Here is a 23,208-nt window from a genome sequence, read left to right as displayed (position 1 = left end):
TGTTATTCTGGTTTACATTTCTTAGATTAATACAGAGGGTAGACATTTTCTTACAATTATAATTTCAGTTAAACTTCAATAAATTGTATATTAATATCTTTGCCTATCTGCCAAACAGACTGAGTTCCAATTCACTGATGTAGTAGTATATAAGGAATGAAACTTGGTGATTGTTTCTTTAAGACATATGTGTTAGTTTGCTAGGTTTACCTTAACGAAATACCACAGACTGGGTGGCTTAAACAACAGAAATTTATTTCCTCACAGTTCTGGAGGCTAGAAGCCCAAGACTGAGGAGGCAGCAGGCTTGTTTTTTTCTGAGGCCTCTCTCCTTGGCTTCCTGACGGCTGCCTTCTCGTAGCTGTCACATGGACACCCCTCCGTTTGGGTGTTGCCTGTGTCCTAATCTCCTTGTATGATGAGAACACCAGTCATCTTGGCTTAGGGTTTAGAGTTTAGGGTAAAATATTGTCATTTCACCTTAATTACCTTGTCAAAGGCCCTATCTCCAAATCCAGTCACATTCTGAGGTACCGGGGCAGGTTAGGACTTCAGCATATGAATTTCGTGGAGACACAGTTGAGCCCATAATATCCAAATGCCAAAAGGCAGGATTTACACTGTATTAAAGCAAATAGGGTATATACTTTTTTTGCTCAGTTTTCCAGAAGAGGTTTTTAGACAAGGAAATAAAATAATCCTATTTGTTTGGGGTTCATTAATCCTAACAACACTGCAGAGAGTAGACTGGATTAGAGAAAAAATGGAAAGGAGTGACCGGCTGGAAGGCTGCTGGAACAGCCAAGGGAGGGAAGCCCTGAGGTCCTCAACCATGCTGTGGCCAGGGGACTGGTTAAGAGGAACATTCAAGAGGCATTTTCTCTTTCTCTGACAAGTTATTTACAACCTCGTCCAACAAAAACAGGCCTAGAGCATATAACAAAATCCCTTTGGTAATGGCTTGTGACAAGAGTGATGTAGGAGGGAGGAGGGAGGTCAGTGTTCTAAAGCATCCTTGTTGCCCTGGGTTCTCTTAGGCCCACCCCTGGGGAACTCACTACCACTCCCTTCGGAAACATTGCCTCAGCCTCCCCTCAGCAATTGTCTGAACTAAATTGAGAGGAGCAATTTGATATTTGAAATCAGACTAGGGCCTGAAATTATAGTAATTCAACTTTAATAGAAAAAACTTTTGTGTGTTTTAAATAAATTTTGGGTCAAATGACCCTGATGACTGACTGAACTTTTCAAAGAGCGGGTGCCTAAAATCCTTTGTGGAAGTGTGTTAGTATAAGTTATAAGCAAACCATCCTTGGGTACTAAATCAGCATCCACATGGCTAGAGAAAGCTGGAAATATTAACAGAAGTCTTCAAACTGGAATAGACTAATTTTTCAGAAGTATAAATGTGTTTCCCAATAGTACAATAAAAATGACAATTCTTTTCCTAAAATACTAAGTTATTCACACTTAGGTAAGCATGCCATAATAGTGGTAGGGCTGGTCAAAAAGCAGGTGCCGTGGGAGTTTATTAAAACAGTAACTGAGCTATATTGGAAGTCTGATGTGTGGGTACGAGATTTTGGACTCAGCATTTATATTAGTGTTCTCATGGACATTCGGATGGTCCTTGGATATTGGTACTTCCCTCCCAGTCAGTGAGCCATGGATTTTCCCACAATGACAACTGTGCGGTATGCAATTCTCTGTTTCCACCACATGGTGAAGGTTAGGTCTAGCAAACCTTTAAGCACAACGGAGATCTTAACAGGTCTTTATCTACTATAGAATTCTAAAGGGGCTTAATTGTGGTCTGTGATTCATATTAATAGCATTTTATGAATCTCATTGAAAGCTCCTTCTGTGTCTTTGGGAAAGATTTAGTTTAAAAACAAAAACAAAAACAAAAAACCTCTTTTCTCCAAGGGACATTACTTGTCAGACCATTGAAATCCAAAGCCAGTGCTAAGGACAGATACATTTTCTTAGACCTAGCAAGGTAATGGTTAAAATCAGCCTATTATTAATAACCTCCAAAAAGGATGCTAAATTCTCTACTTTAGAGCTCATTAAAGAGATTTTTAATTGAATAAAACTTAAGTTTTTGTACTTTGTAGGTTATTTTTTATAAGGGAAATGTTTCAAAGTAGCACACCTTTTATTAACATGTAAGCAATTTCTAAGTGATTTTTGAAAACAGAAATAGTTCTTTTAATAAAGCAAAGTATTACCGTTGAAGTTTAATTTTCAAAGAGGCAAAATCATTACTGCCAGGCAAATATTATGGGAATCTTTGCCAAAGATTCTACTTAACTCACAAATTAATAAGGGGAGCAGTGATATTGTGATCAGTTCAAGGAGAATTTAAGAAGTGAGGGTATTTATAGGCAATTTGACAAAGAAATGTCAAGGCAGCATACAAACTGGTTAATTAGATACAGACTGGTAGTATCTAACAGGCCATCAATCTTTATGGCTATCTGTTCCACTAGACGAAAATTATTTGCATCTCTACTAGAGAAAATCCACAAGTTAGCAAGCAAAATCTAGGACCTTTAATGAAGAGTAAACAGTGAGCTGAACCAAATTCATCCCTAGATAGTCCTTGGGTGGCTGTTGCTTCTGTGTGGTATTTGAAGAGTGTGCTGTTCATCTTTTTGCTTTTCTTCAAAGTTTTGAATAATTTTTCTGGCAACAAAATGCATAAATTAAAACGTATGTGGAGATACATTTATTTGACTCTTCAAAATTATACATCACATGTCTGTTCTTCAACTCAACATAGGCTGAAAATATAAATATGAAATTTACCCTATCGGGTCGCCTCGGTGGCTCAGTCGTTAAGCGTCTGCCTTCAGCTCAGGTAATGATCCCAGGGTCCTGGGATTGAGCCCCGCGTCGGACTCCCTGCTCTGTGGGAGGTCTGCTTCTCCCTCTCCCACTCCCCCGCTGGTGTTCCCTCTCTTGCTGTGTCTCTCTCTGTCAAATAAATAAATAAATTCTTTAAAAAAAAAAAATTTACCCTATCTTCAAGTAGTTTATGGCATGAAAGGGAAATATAGACATCTTGGGATATATTATGATAAACACAACAAAAGAGATATGAATGAGTGACGGCTGGATTCTGAGGTGGGCCAGGCATTTCAGGTTTCAGTGATCAGGGAAATTCCTTAAAGGGATGACATGAGCTATAGTGCATTGAAGAACAGATAAGATATATGAAACTCCAGGAATCCAGTACAGAGATAATATACCTCCATCTCTTAACATATACTTTTCGGTGCATTTCTTTCTATCTTCATTTGTAGATGGGGAATTTTCTACCTGTTAGCACGGTGCATACAACCTTGCCACCTGCTTGTTCTCTTGCATGTATGTTAAGCAGTTTTCTGTAGATATGTTAATCTTTAGGAGTTTGGATGCAGAAAGAAATAGAATAGTAAGTTTCATAAATGGAGTTTCATAAAATGTGGGCTGCAGACCACCTGCATCAGATTTAGGAGACTTGTTTAAGAAGCAGTTTCCTGAAAGCACTTGCCCATGACCATCTTGCCTTGTCTTGCACCTGTAACTCCTGTGGAGAGCCTGGCACATAAAGATACTCAAGCAGTTGCTTACTAAACTGAACATTAGGAGCTAGTATGGTAACAGATGGTTGGCTAGAGATTGGGGGTTAGAGATTACCAAAAGTGTGCCAGTCAGTAAACCAAGAGGAAGAGGAATGTAAAAGTATCGAACGAATCCCAGTTATAGGCGGGCAGTGATTTCTCAATGTAACAACATAAAATCAGTTTATAACATTAAGCAGAAGCAATCATTTTAAAAAACTTTATCAAATGTTTTCTAACCTGTGGAATACAATTAAATGGTTACATTTACTGCTCCGAAATAACATACCTCTATCTATTAATAACTTCCAAATTGTTGGGGGAAATATAATTAAAAGCAAAATCTTCTCCCAATACAGAAATCCTTTCTACAAACATAGTATAGAAAAACAAGCCAGTTTTATTATTGAATAAGCATTACACCAGAATGTGCTGCACACCACAGGCAATCCACTATAAGAATGCAAAAACAGAAAGAAATCTCACCTTTTTATATAGCCAAGTAGATACAACCCATCCCACATAGGTTTCCAAGATAAACAATACCTAGCCCTCCAGTGAGAGCAACTGACAGCACCATTTGTCAAGCAGTTTATCTGAATTTTATCTGGCTGTTGGAGTGACCGTCCATGTTGCCTAATTGGCTTTATCCAGAGGAAAAACAAACTTCTCATATCTTTATGACTGCAGGTAGTTTTGCAACTTGGAGCAAGGCACCCACCAAAGTTACACTCCTACCTTCCCACAGAAACTGGGAAGAGGGGTGCCCTCTCCCTTGATGTTTACATTTCACAGATGACTCCTGGATCCTTGAGAAAGACATCCCTGGGTCATAAAGCTGACAAAAGTCCTATCTGGTCTTCAAAAGGGTTTATACATATTTCAAAGAGAGGACAAAGTATTTAGAATCACAAGTTTTCACAGTAAATACTCTGAGAAAAAGAGGGGAAGGAAATCCCTTATTTTCACCAGGAACAAGCTAGCTTCTTATTTTTAATTTGTGTTTGTCCTTACACTGTAGTAGGTAAACACCGGGAGAAACACTGTGTGACCTTCTAAGACAAAAGGAAAGTTAGAACCACTTTCTTCATCTAGGTAAGTTCCTGTGGTTTGTATTAAATGACCATAATACATTTTATATAAAAAGAAATTTTCACTCAGTAAATGTTGACATGAAGGTACCTTTCTCAGGAAAACTATGATAGCTATAATTTATTTACTCTGCGTCTCTACCGCACTAACAACCATCATACATGAATTGCCATAACTGTCATTCACTGGAACAAAATAACACTTTTATTCTATTTTTAAAAGACACTGAAGGAAAAATTACTGTAAATGTAATTTTTTCAATGTTTTGCTGTTTTCATGCTACAACTGACTCAATAACGGCCTGTGTTTATCAGGTATATTTCTTTTGCAAGGGCTTTATCTTACAGTTTTAGAACCACCAGATTTTGCAGCGTTTATTTTTGGAGTCCTTACCTTATACAGGTATTTAAAGCCTATAAGGAGTATCTTCTAGTCTTGAGAATTGAATTATAAATCTCTGTAATTACTGCAGGACTTCGTAGTGGATAGAGAAAACTGTGTTTGCAAGTAGTATTTTTAAGTGTTAACTCTAGTTTCTGAGATAGAAACATATTTAAATGGAGAAATATTCAAAAGAGAGCAAAACTCAGCTCAGGCAGACTTTTTTACCTCAGGGGCAACAGAGAGACACCAACCAGGCACTTTGTGACCAAGCAAGAAGGCAGTGACGCATGTATGGGACACGGCAATATGATTCATTATATGGGAATTGGAGCTGCTTTGGTTGGGGGTAAATAAGGGTAGCGACGGTGGTTTAGAGTCCCTGTTACATGAGAAATTCACTTATAAATTGACATATAAAGTATTATCCAGGCGAAATATAATTTGACCAGTAGTCTAGAACTTGTTCTATGTTCCCCTAGGGTTATTACAGGAATATGAAGGAAACGAAGGATGTACAGCTTCTATGAACCACTACTACTGTTCCTTTGAAAGAATGATGGAGAGAGATTTAGAGCTTAGATTTAGTTTCCCCACATCCACAGCCAACAGCAGTTAGTGAGACATATTCTAAAATTCCACTGGCATCAACTCTGATCTCAAAGGTGAATCAGAACTGGCAAGTGATATACCCTCTGCCAGAACGTACTACTGTCCAAGTAGGAAAATGCTTCTAATATACATGTTTGCCTCCGAAAGCCACAAGTTTTTTTGAATGATTTTTATTTGTGTGGGCTCATGCCAGTCATACTTATTTTAAACAGATATATTCTATAAAATCCACAGTTCCCAAAGAAAGTATATCATGACACATATCATATTAAATAAACAAATTTAATTTAATTAGTTAATTAAAATTGCTAGGGTTTACCTTCTTTGCTGTTAAGTAAATTTTCTCTTCCTAAGCATGTAATATTCATGTAAACCAGCCTGTAAGGGACGCAAATGTAGATACAATTTCTAAAGTAGGGATATTGAGCTTTGTTGATTAATGTAATGAACAAAATTTGACTGAACACCACGTTTACCCCCACGTTCAAGGCGGGGTAAATTAAAATGCTGGAAATAAGAAATGAATGAGGGACAAGGAAGGTAAAGATAAATATTCAAGTAAAACGTATAGCAGAATATTAAGTACAATGAAAAAGTAGTTTTATATAATTGCAGAAGAAGAGAGAATTAGAATATCAAGAAGGATATATAGAAGCTATTAGTTCCTTCATTTAACCATAAATTAATTTCTTTTCTTTTTTATTTATTTATTTTTAAATTTTATTTTATTACGTTATGTTAATTAGCATACATTACATCATTAGTTTTTGATGTAGTGTTCTATGATTCATTGTTTGTTTATAATACCCAGTGCTCCTTGCAGAACGTGCCCTCTTTAATACCCATAAATTAATTTTATCTATTTACTTACTTATTTACTTCTTTCTTGTTTGAATTTCTACTTTGTGTCAGGCACTATTCTAGTTACTGGGGTTACACTAAGGAACAAGACAAAGTGCCGGAGTTCAGCTCCAGCCGGGGTCTGTCTCTCGTAGGAAAGGACGGCGTCGGCGAATGAGGAGACACAGACATAGGGTCAGGTTGCAAGCGTTTCCTCCTGACAGCCTCGGAGGAACTATGTATATGTTAGGATATTTTTGTTTTTCCAAATCTTAGATCATTTTCTGGATTACAGCCATAGCCTTCTTTCATTTTTCCTTTGTAATGATTAACATGACCTTTATTGATTTCTGCTTATTGGCTTTCGCTAAAACTAAAAACAGTATGCAAAGAGAAAGGTGCTAGACAGAGTGTGACCGTTTTGTTATTTTGTTCTATAGAAACTAATTCTTCGTGGAATTAGTTTCATTATGATTGCTTAGATAGGCGTAACTAAGATGAGTAGTCACTTTACCATGAAACCCCAGAAATATTCCCACAATTATAAAGATTGCCATAAATAAAATGAAAAAGAATGGCAGGAGCCAGCCCAGAAATATTCCCACAATTATAAAGATTGCCATAAACAAAATGAAAGAGAATAGCAGGAGCCAGCTGTGGAGTCTCCTGTTTTCAGGATTGTCCCCCATACTTGGACTTTGTCAAACAGCATGAGTAGCTTGGCTCGCGCCAACAAAGTTTCTGCTTTCATGAGATTTCCGTGTTACCTATGATGGACTTAAGCCCTGAGAAAAGGATGGAATCTCAACAGGCCTGGGTGAAGTGAAATGATTCTAGACAGTAGGAGATCACAAGGATCATGACAAGAATATGTAAGAAAATAGGAAAGAGGAAGGAACATATCTGGCTGCAATATAAGGCACATATAGGAATTAATGGGTTATGTGGTAGGAAGAAAAGCCAAATACCATCTTGGAAATTATACTAAGGTCGTATTGAAGGTTTTTGAAGAGAGGAACTCTGTAACAGAATGTGCTTTGAAGATTAAATGTGTAGGATAAGTTAAAGAGGTGGGGCGGGAATAGCCCATGCCAGTTAGGAGATCATTTTTACAGTCCCAGTGAAAGGTAATAAAGTATCTGAAATCATGGAATAGATTTTGAGAAATATGGTATCTGAGGCCTTCAAAATGTAGTTATTTTTGTCTGAAAGATAGAACTCTATTTTTATTGGACTTCCAGAAATAGAATCACAAAGTAAAAACAGCGTGATCCCATTCCTTCCTCCCCTACCCAAAGGCAATAGAATAAACTAAAAAAAGTTCAGATTTTTAAACGAGTGTGAATGTTAACAATGATTTCATTCTCATTATCTTAAACAGAAAAGATTGCCATATTAAGCACATTAAAGAAATTCAAACAAAGAGAATTAGGGGTTCATTCAATAAAAAGAGAGGTAAAAAATACCAAATGTGATAGATCAAATGATAATTGGGTACATTAGCAATTATATTTTTAAGGGGTGCCTGGGTGGCTCGGTTCATTAAGCGTCCGACTCTTGATTTCAGCTCAGGTCATGATTTCAGGATTGTGGGATCGATGTCGGTTGGTAGGTAGGGCTCCGTTCTCAGTGGGGAATCTGCTTGAGATTTTCTCTCTCCCTTCTCCCTGCCCCTCCCCCGTTCCCATGTTCTCACGTGCTCTCTTTCACATAAAGAAATCAATCTTTTTAAGAAATTATATTTTTAAAACCGAATCCTGGGATTTTTAATAAAAATGTAGAATGGTGGTTTTTATACTTGAAATTCTTCTTAAATTAGTCCAAATAAGCTTTCTATGAGCATGTGGAAAAATAATGGCCTAACAATGTCTAATCCGAAGATGCTTAGCACACAAAGGCATCAATAATAATGTGCATTTTTAAAGATATAATTCACAAACCATAACCTAAATCTTTTTAAAGTGTAAATTCAGTGGTTTTTAGTATATTTATAGTTGTGCAGCCAACACTGCAAACTAATTCTAGAACATTTTTATCATTCCTAAAAGAAACAATGCCCATTATCAGTCGTTCACAGCCCAGTCTGCTCTCCCTTCAGATGCTGGCCAATGCTGGTCTACTTCAGTCTCTGTGGATTTGCTTATTCTAGATATCTCATAAAAATGGAATCCTATCTGTGGCCTTTATAGTGTCTGGCTTCTTTCACTTAGCATAATGTATCAAGTTTCACCTATGTTGCGGCATGTGTGAGTACTTCGCTTCTTTTTAGGGCTGAACAATATTCCCTTGTGTGAGCATGCTACATTTTGTTTATCCATTCATCAGTTGACGGATATTTGAGTGGTTTCCACTTTTTGGCTGTAGGGAATAATGCTGCTATGAACACTTGTGCACAAGCTTTTGTGTGGATATATTTCCAATTCTCTGGGTATATACCCAGGAGTGGAGTCCCCGGGTCGTACTATATGACTGTATTTAACTCTTTGTGTGGCTGCCAGACTGTTTTCCAAAGCAACTGCACCATTTTATATTCCCGCCAGCCACGTGTGAGGGTTCCAATTACTCCATCCCCTCTTCAGCACTTATTATTGTCCGTCTGATGGGCGTATTTTGTCAGCAAATTTAGAAGCACGCTTATGCCGTTGCATCCTGGCGCCTTCTCGCTCTTTCGACATATGGGACACAACAACTTAGTCGGGATTAGGAAGGAATCAGAATCTCTCCCCTCTTCACTGTGAAATTTGGGTCACACACGCAAAGGGAATATAGACTGTCACTATTCACAACAAGTTTTGAATGTGAACATTTGTGTCTCATCGAATAATGAAAACATGCCTCACACAGCCGGGATGCCAGGCCCTGTCAGCCTACACAGCAGTAATCAATTTTGCTCTTCAGTATGTATGTCACTGTAATACTGCCTAAGTAATAGCTATTAGATTCACATGCTAAACCGGCACTCTGACCTTGTTTTGTCAGAGGTGACAGCACAAAGAACCTTAGCAGCTTTCAGATTGGGTAGCTAGGTAAACATCGCTTTCAGTTAAGATCCGGCAGGAAAGCAATAAGGCAGAAATTTCAGGTGTCATAGAAGCCAAGAACACATAGGGCGAGGTGCATTTTCTTTACACAGCTAAGAATATAAAGGACAGACATTCTTCATCTGCCTGTGCACAGAGGAAGGAACAAAAGTGGGTTAGCATTGTTTAAAGCTCATAAACTGCAACCATAAATCAGCAAATTAGCTAATGATGGCCTCTGGGTAGTGATACATGATGAAAAACAAATGAGGAAAGGTACTCAAGCATTGCACTTGGTAGCTACTGAAAAAATGAAAGTTCCATCTTCATAAAAAAAACTGTTTAAGGGACGTTACAAAGGGTTGTGCCCCTGCTAGCAGAACAATTCCTGCTTCAAATGAGTATGTTTTATAATAAATGCTACCACATCCACTGTGCTTTTCAATGCTAACTGTTGTAAATGATTCATACTGTTCCCAGGAAGAGGCAAGTGTGGGGCTCATTTGGGAAGACGCAGTCAATCCTGTCTCGGCAGAGTGCATGGAACTAACGAGTATGTAATCCATACTACCAAGACCAGGGCCACGTCACCAGGAAGGACCCAATAAATATTTATTAATGAGGTTGCTTATAAAATCAGTCACATTCATCTTTGCAAAGCCAAATTAATCTTCTGGATCTTGTTTACTTTCCTATATCTACTTTGCTGCTTTATTTTAAGCATAATGATGAAATTTTAAGAGGCTGAATTCTTTTATGTTACAAATATCTTCAAGAAGTATTTGCTGAATGTTCTGCACCTGTAAAGCACCTTTGTAGGGGAGGAGGAAAGATTTAAAGCCATGGAGCCAGCCCTCGAAAGGGCTGACAGTCTAGTAACCATGCAAAACCATACCTAGTACTTTATTTTATTACCTATTTTCAGAGTATTTATTTATTTATTTTTAAGATTTTTATTCATTTATTTTACAGAGAGAGAGAGCACAAGCAGGGGGAGCAGCAGAGAGGGAGAAGCAGGCTTCCCGCCAAGCAGGGAGCCCAACACGGGGCTCCATCCCAGAACCCTGGGATCATGACCTGAGCCGAAGGCAGACGCTTAACAACTGAGGCCACCCAGGTGCCCCTATTTTCAGAGTATTTAAATAGCAGTAAGGGAGAGTAAGCTGTAAAGAAAGCTTAAATGGAGACTGGTAGGTTCCAGTTAGAGTTTACTAGATTCTTGGTTTACCTTAAAAATAAGGAAACTCCCTTTTCTTTTGATTAGTACAGGCAGAGCTCAAATGCCCTGAGATTTTAGGACCTTGAGTTGTTTTAAGGCCTACTCCAAGGCTACGAATTCAGATTTATTTTGATAAAAATTTTAGCTGTCACATTTATTTCCAGAATTTAATAAACGCATGTGAAACGGATGGCTCCCAGCGGTCACTGAGGCCTGTTGTTTAGGCTGCATGTCTTCGATTCAGTTCATAAAGATCGTTTTCTGGGTTATCAGGGGATGAAAGATGGGGAGGTTGGAGTTAGGGAGCTACTTTCTCCTCCCACAGAACCACGGGATGAGAATTACAGTTCTCCCTCATTCAGATCTCAGCTTAACGAGCTCAATCGGGATGCCGACATCGAGGACTTGTTATGGAATGCAGCGGGCACAGAAGTCACGGATTAGGCCCAGCATCACCGTGTGCCATCACATAGGTCAGTTTGGATGAGAAGGTGACTTCTCCCTCTGTCTCAGCGGGCACCCATGTTTGTTTTTGTCTCTCTCGCTGCCTGGAACTCCTAAGAGAAAGCCAGCATAGCATTAGCTAGTTAGAAGCAGTTAGTATGATTTATCATCTCTTATTCTTGTTGCAGATAATTGTAACCTTCAAATTATTCCTCTCTTATACCTTCTTTTTTTTTTTTTTATGTTTTTTGCTTGTTTTTTGCAAGCACTGGTCCAAAGAACTGAAAGTAACTATTATGTGTTACATCAATTATTAAGAAAATATGTTATTATTGAAGATACTAGATTATGTGTTACAAAATATATGTTAGAATATATGGACTGAGATGTTGCAGGCAGCCAAACAAAATTATATTTAGGTTATCTACTTCTATAATGTCAAAAGTCATTATTTTTGATGATGTGGAAAATAAAAGAACCCTTGCTATAGTATGACACAGGCAAACATCTATTTTAAATATATGCAACTTTAATATCATTTTAATGTAAGTTTTTCAGAGTCCATTGTCTCTCATGGTTCATTTCCCCCTCCGATTTCCCCCCCTTCATTCTTCCGCTCCTGCTATCTTCTTTTTTTTTTCTCCTTAACATATATTGCATTATTTGTTTCTGGTATAGATCTGTGATTCAACAGTCTTGCAATGGTGAGCGCTGTGAATTGTTTTTGTTTTCTTCCCTAGTAGTAACTGAGAACAAATACTGTTATACAAAGGTAACAAAAAAGACTAGATAGATAATTTCACTGAAAACATTTTGCTTAAAATTAAGGCACAGACATTATGTGGATATTTTCATTACAAAATAAATATTTGCTCCAATGGGAAAAGAAATGCTTTAGTCATGAACTTCTACACTCCTTTTCTCCTCCATCTTTATCATCTGTTCTTCCTTCTTTCAATACCCATACGATATGCACGCTCCTCCTTTCAGGCAGTCTTTTTGCTTCTTTCTAAAAATCTAAGTGTCCAAACACCTGTGTTCTTGACCTTTCACCAACTTTCAATAACTTATTAACAACGGCAGTTCTTCACTTTTTCCATCTTTGCTAACTTTCTTATTCTACGAATCATTTCAATTTTACTCTTCTAATATGACCAAAACCATAAAATTTTTAAAAAAGGCTGAGAAAGTTTATTAACTTGTCCAATCTCACAGAGAAAATAAGTAATGAAGCTGGGATTTAAACCCAGCCAACAATCGACCCTATACACTTGACGGTTAAGCACTTCCACCTCTTGGAGATTAGACTTGTGTGCTACCCGTTCATCCATCTATCCATCTCTTCAATCATTTATTCACTCTTTCACAAATGTTTATTATTTAGTGGTTTGCTACTAGCTATGCGCTTGCTAAGCACAGGATATTCAATGCAAAGCAACTAGAAAGTCGTGAAGTAGGGTAGGGTGATAGAGAAATTACACAGTAATAAGTATATAACTACAAATTATCATCTAATTGGAGTAAGAAAAGTAGATATTGCCTTGAAACAGTATGAGTGATTATTTTAGACTGAAGGCTCAGAGAAGCTTTTTTTTTTTTTTTTTTTTTTTTAATGTGGAAAAGGCTTTACTATGAGATCTGGGGCATGTGAATAATAAGTCATTTATAGCAAAGGGAACACGGTTCCAGCCAAAGGAAAGGCCTCAGCAAAATCCCTCAGGCGGGCAAAGGGTTGGCCTATTAAAAGAAATCTAGAGTTACTAGAACGTTGTAGGAGGGTGGTGAGAAATGACTTTGGAGAGGCAGGCGTGGCTAGATGAGTCACAACTTTTACTCATGTTGAACATTTTTTTAACCTTATGCAATAAGAAATTGTTGAACTTTTAAACGAGAATATATGTACATATTTGGATTTTTTAAAGATCACCCTAACTTCAGTGTAGAAAGTGAATTGGAAATAAGCATGTGAAGAAATAGGAACCAGTTATGAATCCATTATTTAGTCCAAGTGAAAGATGATACTGGCTTGGCTTGCTGTGATGATGATGGGGATGGAGAAAAGTAGATGAACTCAGATATATTTCTGTTTACAAATTCCAGAGTCTGGATAAATCACAAATCATCCTGGGCTTTATTTTTTTGTTTTTTGTTTGTTTGTTTGTTTGTTTTTTAAAGATTTTATTTATTTATTTGAGAGAGAGAGCACATGAGAGGGGGGAGGGTCAGGAGGGTCAGAGGGAGAAGCAGACTCCCTGCCGAGCAGGGAGCCCGATGCGGGACTCGATCCAGGGACTCCAGGATCATGACCTGAGCCGAAGGCAGTCGCCTAACCAACTGAGCCACCCAGGCGCCCCTATTTTTTTTTTTTTAAGATTTTATTTATTTATTTGAGAGAGAGAAAGAGAGCATGTGCCCCCCTTGGTAGGACAAGCATGTGCCTGTCCTGGTCCCTTGGGGAGGAGGGTAGAGCGAAAGGCAGAGGGAAAGAGAGAATCTCAAGCAGACTCCCCACTAAGCTTGGAGCCCAATGCAGAGCTCCATCTCACAACCCCAAGATTATGACCTGAGCCAAAATCAAGAGTCTGAAATCAAGAGTCAAACAATCGATTGAGCCACCCAGGTGCCCCACAGATCATCCTGGGCTTTAGTGTCTCCTTTATATCTTTCCTGGATTTTACACTGCATACAGGTTGAAGAAGGAAAAATAAATTAAGGAGTTTTGGTTTCTTAAAAGAGACAGTTAGGTGCTTTCATTATTGTGTTATGACAATGGTGTATGTAATTATTTTTGAGGTAAATTAAAAATAGAAATATTTCCAAGATATATGAAATAATATTGAGAATAATGTTCTTTGTTTATGAGAGGGCTAGTGATATGATATCCTTTCCTTAATTTTTTGTATCTTTGATTTAATCACTACTCAAATATAAATGTAACTTAAGAACTGTTTTAGTTTGGACATCTCAGAAATTAAGATTTACATAATAAGTTTGACAACATAAGCTTTTTTTTTTCTTTTTTTTATTATGTTATGTTAATCACCATACATTACATCATTAGTTTTTGATGTAGTGATCCATGATTCATTGTTTGCGTATAACACCCAGTGCTCCATTCAATACGTGCCCTCTCTAATACGCATCACCCCCCTCCCCTCCAGAACCCTCAGTTTGTTTCTCAGAGTCCATAGTCTCTCATGGTTAAGCTTCTTAAAACAAAGTTTGTATTTCCAAATTTTTACATCACTTGCAACCCATATGTGGGAGAAGTATTCCATGTCAACACTGAACTGAGACCATCTGTCATTAATCCCTTTGGAAAAATCCACATGTGGGCAGAAAGAATCGGATCAAACTAGTGTGCTTCTTTTGTGCCTTTCCCAAATTGGCCTTCCCTTTTCTTAGATCTAAAAAAACAAAAAAAAAGTGTGTTGTGTTTAAATTCTTTCTGACCCATACTTGTACCAGAAGAGGATCTTCTTTTCATTGTCTAGGACAAATGGGAGTTCTCTGATATGTATTTCCCTCCTTGGCCACCCACAGGAGCACGTGCTTCATACCACTCCTGTAGGTGTCCAGCTTCTTCACCTCCATTTCTGGTTCCAGTTTCTAGGTTCCCGAGTTGCTGAATGAGGGTTGATCAAAAAAATTGGTGAGAAAGAATGTTCCTATACATTAGTCAGTGGTCTGCTGCAAGCTGTTAATTAGTTATCCCTCCCAGAAAAAAACAAACAAAAAAACAAACAAAAACAAAAACCACAAGTGGTAACTGGCCACTAACTCAGTTTCCATATGGTCCCTCATGCTGGCATAAAATGGCAGTTGGTCTTTTGAACCTTGTAAGTTTTGAATCAGGAGCCATCCCTGCTGATGTAATCATTCCTTACCTGTTCCCACCAATCATATAATCATAACATTGAAGAGAAGGAAAAACAGGACAGGAATATTCACTCTAAAGTAAACTTCTGAATGTTCCTGACTTACTTGAAAGCTGACTGCTTCTTTACTTCATAGTCATGAATCCATTGTTTCATTGTGACCTCTACCAAAATAGTCAGCGACTCATGTCTAGGTGTTGGTGCCTAAGGAAGGGATTATCTCCAGAGTAGAATGTTTGGTGATAACAGTTGCAGAAAAGCATGCAGGATCCTGTGTTAAAATTATATCCCACGTATTCCCTATTATTTCAGTAGTCTCTAAAATGTGGAACAATAATGTACACTTTGAATAGTTACATGACACTCAAATACTAATGCTTTGTCTTGAGTTAGTGATAGGATAAAATGTGTGCTGATTTTTTGAATTATATTTTCTTGTTGCTTTTAAACAAGTTATAATTAGCACTAGCATATCTACTGATATATGCAAGTTTCAAAAATATGAAACTTGCCTTACGTGGAGTCTGTGCCTAAGGGAAATCTAAGGATGTCTATGGAATACATGAACAAAGGTTCCTGCATTTAAGGTTAACCCAGAATGACATTCTACATTTAGTTTTTTTAGTATATCTTATTACACATTTAGGATCTTTTAAAAACTCCTTATATCCCTGATCTAGAAGGACTGTGTTATGGGTGAATGAATTCTGCTCTATTGTTCAATAGATAAATTCTTAAACTTCAAATAATTTGTTTTCTAATATATAACTGTTTAAAAAATAGCATTCTATCTGCATATTAATGAAAAAAAAGGATTTTAAGCTTCTTGTAACAACAACTAATTAACGTGTAAATACTTTGGTATTTATCACCAAGAGTCATGGTGATTATAAGTTGCTTAACCTTCACTGCTATTAGTCTATTGTATGTATGCATGTATATGTGCATATTCCATCTTGAATTTCATCTAATAGGTATAACACTATAGGTGTAACACTATCTAATAGGTGTAACACTATATTTAGCCACAGCATCATAACTTTTAGCCACTTGACACTTCATTCTTACTAAATAATTGAAGAGAGGTCATAGACATCCATTTTATTTCTCTAGTTAGTTACAGCACTGATGTCTGAATACAAATTAGATTCATCTGTTGCAAATAACACAAGGCAGTCACAGGATTTTTCATGCTGCAGGCACATTTTTCTTGTTTATTGGAAGCATTAAAAATGTGTCCCACCTAATTTTATCTGAGTAGATAGATAATAAAACATGAAAAATTTCATAAAGTAAAAAAAAGCAGCCTGCTTGATCTTCCTGTCATTTGTCAGCTTTTCAGGTTCATCCAATGATGCATGTGTCTTTCATATGGAAAAATTATGAAACCTACCTTATGTGGAGTCTGTGTATAAGGGAAATCTAGAATAAATGGGATACATGAACTAAGGTTTTTGCATTCACTATCAAAACTGCCACATAGAGAGAAGAGGGTCCCAGAGTAGCTTGAATAGCCACTTTGTGTCAAACAAAATGGTGGCAAAGAAGAGATCATGCAAGTCGATATTATCGATCAGATGCATAAATGTATTTAAAAAAAAAAAATGGGGCGCCTGGGTGGCTCAGTTGCTTAAGCGACTGCCTTCGGCTCAGGTCATGATCCCGGGGACCTGGGATCGAGTCCCGCATCGGGCTCCCTGCTAGGCGGGGAGCCTGCTTCTCCCTCTGCCTCTACGTCTCTCTCTCTCTCTCTCTCTCTCTGACTCTCATGAATAAATAAATAAATTATTAAAAAAAAAAAAAGATGCATAAATGCCCTAAACAGTTCTCGTTCCATGTAGTAGATAGTGAAAAGGAAACCTAGACTGAGAATCAGAAGACATTATTATTTGAGCTCTACTCCTCCTGAGTTAGGTGACTTATGTGTAACACTTAAACCTTCATGAGCCTCAAGATTATGACTTTAAAATCTAAGGAGCGCAGTTTAACGTAGATAGTCTATTAAATTGCTCACAATATTTGTCATTCCTGGGAAACTTTCCCAAGTTTAAAAATAATAAATAACACATTCTCAATATGTGCATGGAGGGCTGAGGAAATAAATAATGGTCATTAGATTTCAAATCTGATTTATTCATTCATAATGCTGCAGCATATTCTTCATTTTCTTATTATCTCAATTGTTCTATTGGAGTTTGTCTTAGAAGTGTTGCATGTATTATGTGCAGTGACGACACGGTACATTTATGTCTGTATTTTTGGAATCTAGAAATGATGTCAATACCATATTCTTTTGTTCTAGGAGAGTAAACCGAAAATCTTCTTAAGGGTTTGGGAAAACACCATCTACATTTTGTGTTAAAATAATAAGTCCTTGTCTTTCTACAGTACCCTGTTCTGTTCAGAGCTTTTTCATATTCATTATCTCAGTAGATCCTGGCAATGGCAGTGTGAGATGGCTCTAGCTGATGGCACTATCTCTATGCCGCGGAAGAGAGAAATGCAACACTATGATTAATGAGCTCTGTCCAAGGTTCACACACAACTGATTAGTAAAGGACCCCTGACACTTACTCAATGATTTTTCTTACACCTCACTGCTACTGCAATTAAAACACATTAGTAAGAAACATTTAAGAGAATGACTGTGTAGGCACAAGAGGAGTGTTTTTAAGGAGCCTTCTGCAAGGGATATAGTCTGCAGTTGTCACCTCCATCTGCAGGAGGCAGAACGTCAGCGGTAGATGTTGACTGCATCTCTACAGACTTAAAAGCTCCAAAATTCAAGTGCTGAACCTCAGCTCTTCTCACTTTCCTAATCAAATGGGCAAATTAAAAAATCTGACAAGGGTAAAATCTGTGGTAGGGAAGGCATCATTCTGGCAGAAAAGAATTCCAGTGAAACACTGATAAATGTACTTCTTATCCCTTTGCTTTGCTCAGTGTGGGCACTTAATGTTTGAGAAAAAGTAAGGAAGAAAGAGAGTGAGAGATAAAGGAAGGAAGGGGGGAAGGAAGGGTGAAGGGAGGAGGAAATGAATTAAATAAGTTTCCTACAAACAATCCATATGTTTACCATTTTAAAAATTTACAAGTTTTAATAAATCTTGTGGTAAGTAAATATAACTCCAGTTTATAACTAAAAATAAAATAGAATTGTATTTTCCTACTGAATTATCCTTTTTACATAAAAGACACCTATGCATTAAGATTTAATCAACCTGACTTATTTTCAGTATAGTATACTCTTCCAAATGAGAAGAGTTGGATGATAAACTCTACCAACAATGAGAAGGCAAGTCTCTACTTTATGATTCTCAGCTGCTAAGGATATTGGCACAGTGACATCTTTGCATTTGCTTCTAGAGTCACACACATAAAAAATGCAAATATGATAGATGCCCTTAAACTAAAAGGAATTAACTTTTGAGAATATTCTTTACTGTAATTATGAGAAAGAAAATTAAAACAGAATCAGAACTACCAAAGGTGAAAAAACTCATCCTCTCTGCTGTTAATTAGTTTTATGATGCTAAGTGATTACATTTACACGTTCACTTCATTATGAAGTTTCATTGTGTCTTATATTTCATATGCTGATTAAACATATTTTAATTTTATTATGTTATGTTAGTCACCACACAATACATCATTAGTTTTTGATGTGGCGATCCACGATCCATTGCTTCTCGTATAACACCCACTACTCCATGCAGTACGTGCCCTCCTTAATACCCATCACCGGGCTAACCAATCCCCCCCCCTTCCCCTCTAAAACTCTGTTTGTTTCTCAGAGTCCATAGTCTCTCATGGTTCATCTCTCCCTCCAGTTCCCCCCGCCCCTCATTTTTCCCTACCTTCTCCTAATGTCCTCCATGCTATTCCTTATGTTCCACAAATAAGTGAAACCATATGATAATTGACTTTCTCTGCTGGACTTATTTCACTTAGCATAATCTCCTCCAGTCCCATCCATGTTGATGTAAAAGCTGGGTATTCATCCTTTCTTATGGCTGAGTAATATTCCATTCTATATGTGGACCACATCTTCTTTATCCATTCAACTGTTGAAGGGCATCTCGGCTCTTTCCACAGTTTGGCTATTGCAGACATTGCTGCTATGAACATTGGGGTGCATGTGATATGGCCCTTCTTCTCACTACATCTGTGTCTTTGGGATAAATACCCAGGAGTGCAATTGCTGGGTCATAGGGTAGCTCTATTTTTAACTTTTTGAGGAACCTCCACACTGTTTTCCAAAGTGGCTGTACCAACTTGCATTCCCACCAACAGTGTAAGAGGGTTCCCCTTTCTCCACAACCTCTCCAACATTTGTTGTTTCTTTCCCTGTCCATTTTTACCATTCTAACTGGTGTAAGGTGGTATCTCAATGTGGTTTTGATTTGAATTTCCCTGATGGCTAATGATGATGAACATTTTTTCATGTGTCTATTAGCCATTTCTATGTCTTCTTCAGAGACGTGTCTTTTCATATCATCTGCCCATTTTTTGACTTGATTATTTGGTTTTTGGGTGTTGAGTTTGAGAAGTTCTTTATAGATCTTGGATACCAGCCCTTTATCTGTAGTGTCATTTGCAAATATCTTCTCCCATTCTGTGGGTTGCCTCTTTGTTTTGTTGACTGTTTCCTTTGCTGTGCAGAAGCTTTTTATCTTGATGAAGTCCCAAAAGTTCATTTTTGCTTTTGTTTCACTAGCTTTTGGAGATGTATCTTGAAAGAAGTTGCTGTGGCCGATGTCAAAGAGGTTACTGCCTATGTTCTCCTCTAGGATTTTGATGGATTCCTGTCTCACATTGAGGTCTTTCATCCACTTTGAGTTTATCTTTGTGTATGGTGTTAGAGAATGGTCGAGTTTCATTCTTCTGCATGTGGCTGTCCAATTTTCCCAGCACCATTTATTGAAGAGGCTGTCTTTTTTCCATTGCATGTTTTTTCCTGCTTTGTCAAAGATTATTTGAACATAGAGTTGAGGGTCCATATCTGGGTTCTCTATTCTGTTCCATTGCTCTATATGTCTGTTTTTGTGCCAGTACCATGCTGTCTTGGTGATCACAGCTTTGTAATATAGCTAGAAATCAGGCAACATGATACCCCCAGCTTTGTTTTTCTTTTTCAACATCTCCTTGGCGATTCGGGGTCTTTTCTGATTCCATACAAATTTTAGGATTGTTTGTTCCAGCACTTTGAAAAATGTCATTGGAATTTTGATCGGCATGGCGTTGAAGGTATACATTGCTCTGGATAGCATAGACATTTTAACAATGTTTATTCTTCTGATCCATGAGCATGGAATATTTTTCCATCTTTTTGTGTCTTCTTCGATTTCTTTCATGAGTGTTCTGTAGTTCCTAGAGTATAGATCCTTTACCTCTTTGGTTAGGTTTATTCTGAGGTATCTTATGGTTTTTGGTGCTATTGTAAATGGAATCGTTTCTCTAATTTCTCTTTCTACAGTTGCGTTGTTAGTGTATAAGAAAGCAACTAATTTCTGTGCATTGATTTTGTATCCTGCCACATTACTGAATTGCTGGATGAGTTCTAGTAATTTGGGGGTGGAGCCTTTTGGGTTTTCCACATAAAGTATCATGTCGTCTCAAAAGAGAGAGTTTGACGTCTTCTTTGCCAATTTGAATACCTTTTATTTCTTTTTGTTGTCTGATTGCTGTTGCTAGGACTTCTAGTACTATGTTGAACAATAGTGGCAAGAGTGGGCACCCTTGACATGTTCCTGATCTTAAGGGAAGGGATCTCAGCTTTTCCCCATTGAGGATGATATTCGCTGTGGGTTTTTCATAGATGGATTTTATGAACTTGAGGAATGTCCCCTCTATCCCTATGCTCTGGAGAGTTTTAATCAGGAAAGGATGTTGTATTTTGTCAAATGCTTTTTCTGCATCAATTGAGAGGACCATATGGTTCTTCTCCCTCCTCTTATTAATGTGTCCTATCACATTGATTGATTTGCAAATGTTGAACGACCCTAGCATCCCGGGGAAAAAGCCACTTGGTCTTGGTGGATGATCCTTTTAATGTATTGTTGGAGCCTATTAGCTAGGATTTTCTTGAGGATTTTGGAATCCATATTCATCAGGGATATTGGCCTGAAATTCTCCTTTTTGATGGGGTCTTTGCCTGGTTTGGGGATTAAGGTAATGCTGGCCTCATAGAATGAGTTTGGAAGTTCTCCTTCTGTTTCTAATTTTTGAAACAGCTTCAATAGAATAGGTATTATTTCTTCTTTGAGTGTTTGGTAGAATTCCCCAGGGAATCCATCAGGCCCTGGACTTGTTTTTTGGGAGGTTTTTGATCACTGCTTCAATCTCGTTACTGGTTATTGGCCTATTCAGGTTGTCAATTTCTTCCTGTTTCAGTCTTGGCAGCTTATAGGTTTCCAGAAAGGCATCCATTTCATCCAGATTGCTCAGTTTATTGGCATATAGTTGTTGATAATAATTTCTAATAATTGTTTCTATTTCCTTGATGTTAGTCGTGATCTCTCCCCTTTCATTCATAATTTTATTAATTTGGGTCCTTTCTCTTTTCTTTTGGATTAGTCTGGCCAGTGGTTTATCGATCTTATTAATTCTTTCAAAGAACCAACTTCTAGTTTTGTTGATCTGATCTACTGTGTTTCTGGTTTCTAATTCATTGATCTCTGCTCTAATTTTAATTATTTCTCTTCTAATGCGTGGCTTAGGCATCGTTTGTTGCTTTTTCTCTAGTTCTTTAAGGTGTAGAGTTAGTTGGTGATTTGGGGATTTTTCTATTTTTTTGAGTGAGGCTTGGATGGCTATGTATTTCCCCCTTAGGACCGCCTTTGCAGTATCCCATAGGTTTTGGACTGATGTGTTTTCATTCTCATTGATTTCCATGAATTGTTTAAGTTCTTCTTTGATTTCCTGGTTGGCCCAAACATTCTTGAGCAGAGTGGCCTTTAGCTTCCAAGTGTTTGAATTTCTGCCCAATTTTTTCTTATGATTGAGTTCCAGTTTTAAAGCATTGTGGTCTGAGAATATGCAGGAAATAATCTCAATCTTTTGGTATCAGTTGAGACCTGATTTGTGACCCAGTATGTGGTCTATTCTGGAGAAAGTTCCATGTGCGTTCAGAAGAATGAGTATTCTGTTGTTTTAGGGTGGAATGTTCTGTATATATCTGTGAGGTCCATCTGGTCCAGTGTGTCATTCAAAGCTCTTGTTTCTTTGTTGATTTTCTGCTTAGATGATCTGTCTATTGCTGAGAGTGGAGTATTGAGGTCTCCTACAATTAACGTATTGTTATCAATATGAATCTTCATTTTGGTTAACAGTTGGCTTATGCAGATGGCTGCTCCCATGTTGGGAGCATAGATATTTACAATTGTTAGGTCTTCTTTTTGGATAGACCCTTTAAGAATGATATAGTGTCCTTCTGTGTCTCTAACTACAGACTTTAATTTAAAATCTAATTTGTCTAATATAAGAATTGCTACCCCAGTTTTCTTTTGAGGTCTGCTGGCATGGAAGATGGATCTCCATCCCTTCACTTTCAGTCTGTATGTATCTTTAGGTTCAAAATGAGTCTCTTGTAGACAGCTTATGGATGGGTCCTGTCTTTTTATCCAATCTGCAACCCTGTGCCATTTTATGGGAGCATTTAGGCCATTCACGTTGAGAGTGATTATTGAAAGGTATGAATTAATTGTCATCATGTTGCCTGTGAAGACGTTGTTTTTATAGATTGTCCCTGTAAATTTCTGTTGTATATCACTCTTGGGGTCTTTCTCCTTTTATAGAACCCCCCTTAATATTTCTTGCAGGGCCAGCTTAGTGGTCACATATTCTTTCAGTTTCTGCCGGTCTCGGAAGCTCTGCATCTCTCCATCCATTCTAAATGACAGCCTTGCCGGATAAAGTATTCTTGGCTGCATGTTCTTCTCATTTAGTACCCTGAATATGTCTTGCCAGGCCCTTCTGGCTTGCCAGGTCTCTGTGGATAGGTCTAATGTTATTCTGACGTTCCTCCCTCTGTATGTAAGGAATCTCTTCCCCCAACTGCCCTTAAGATGGTTTCCTTGATTCTAAGATTTGCGAGTTTTACTATTACATGCCGG

The 23,208-nt window shown here is 37.7% G+C and overlaps 1 protein-coding gene and 1 pseudogene across 1 annotated transcript in view; both read left to right on the top strand.

Moving 5' to 3' along the window:
* The window catches only part of KHDRBS2 (KH RNA binding domain containing, signal transduction associated 2), a 575,928-nt gene that overhangs the window by 417,032 nt on the left and 135,688 nt on the right, over positions 1-23,208 (top strand). The window lies entirely within an intron of this gene.
* Positions 11,161-23,208, top strand: part of LOC118000865 — a 98,021-nt pseudogene continuing 85,973 nt past the window's right edge.

The sequence above is a fragment of the Mirounga leonina genome, unplaced genomic scaffold (genome assembly GCF_011800145.1).
Source record: "Mirounga leonina isolate KUSES-001 unplaced genomic scaffold, KU_Mleo_1.0 Mir_53, whole genome shotgun sequence".
Classification (NCBI taxonomy): Eukaryota; Metazoa; Chordata; class Mammalia; order Carnivora; family Phocidae; genus Mirounga; species Mirounga leonina.
The sequence above is the reverse complement of the archived record's forward strand: the minus strand, read 5'-3'. Positions and strand labels throughout refer to the sequence as shown.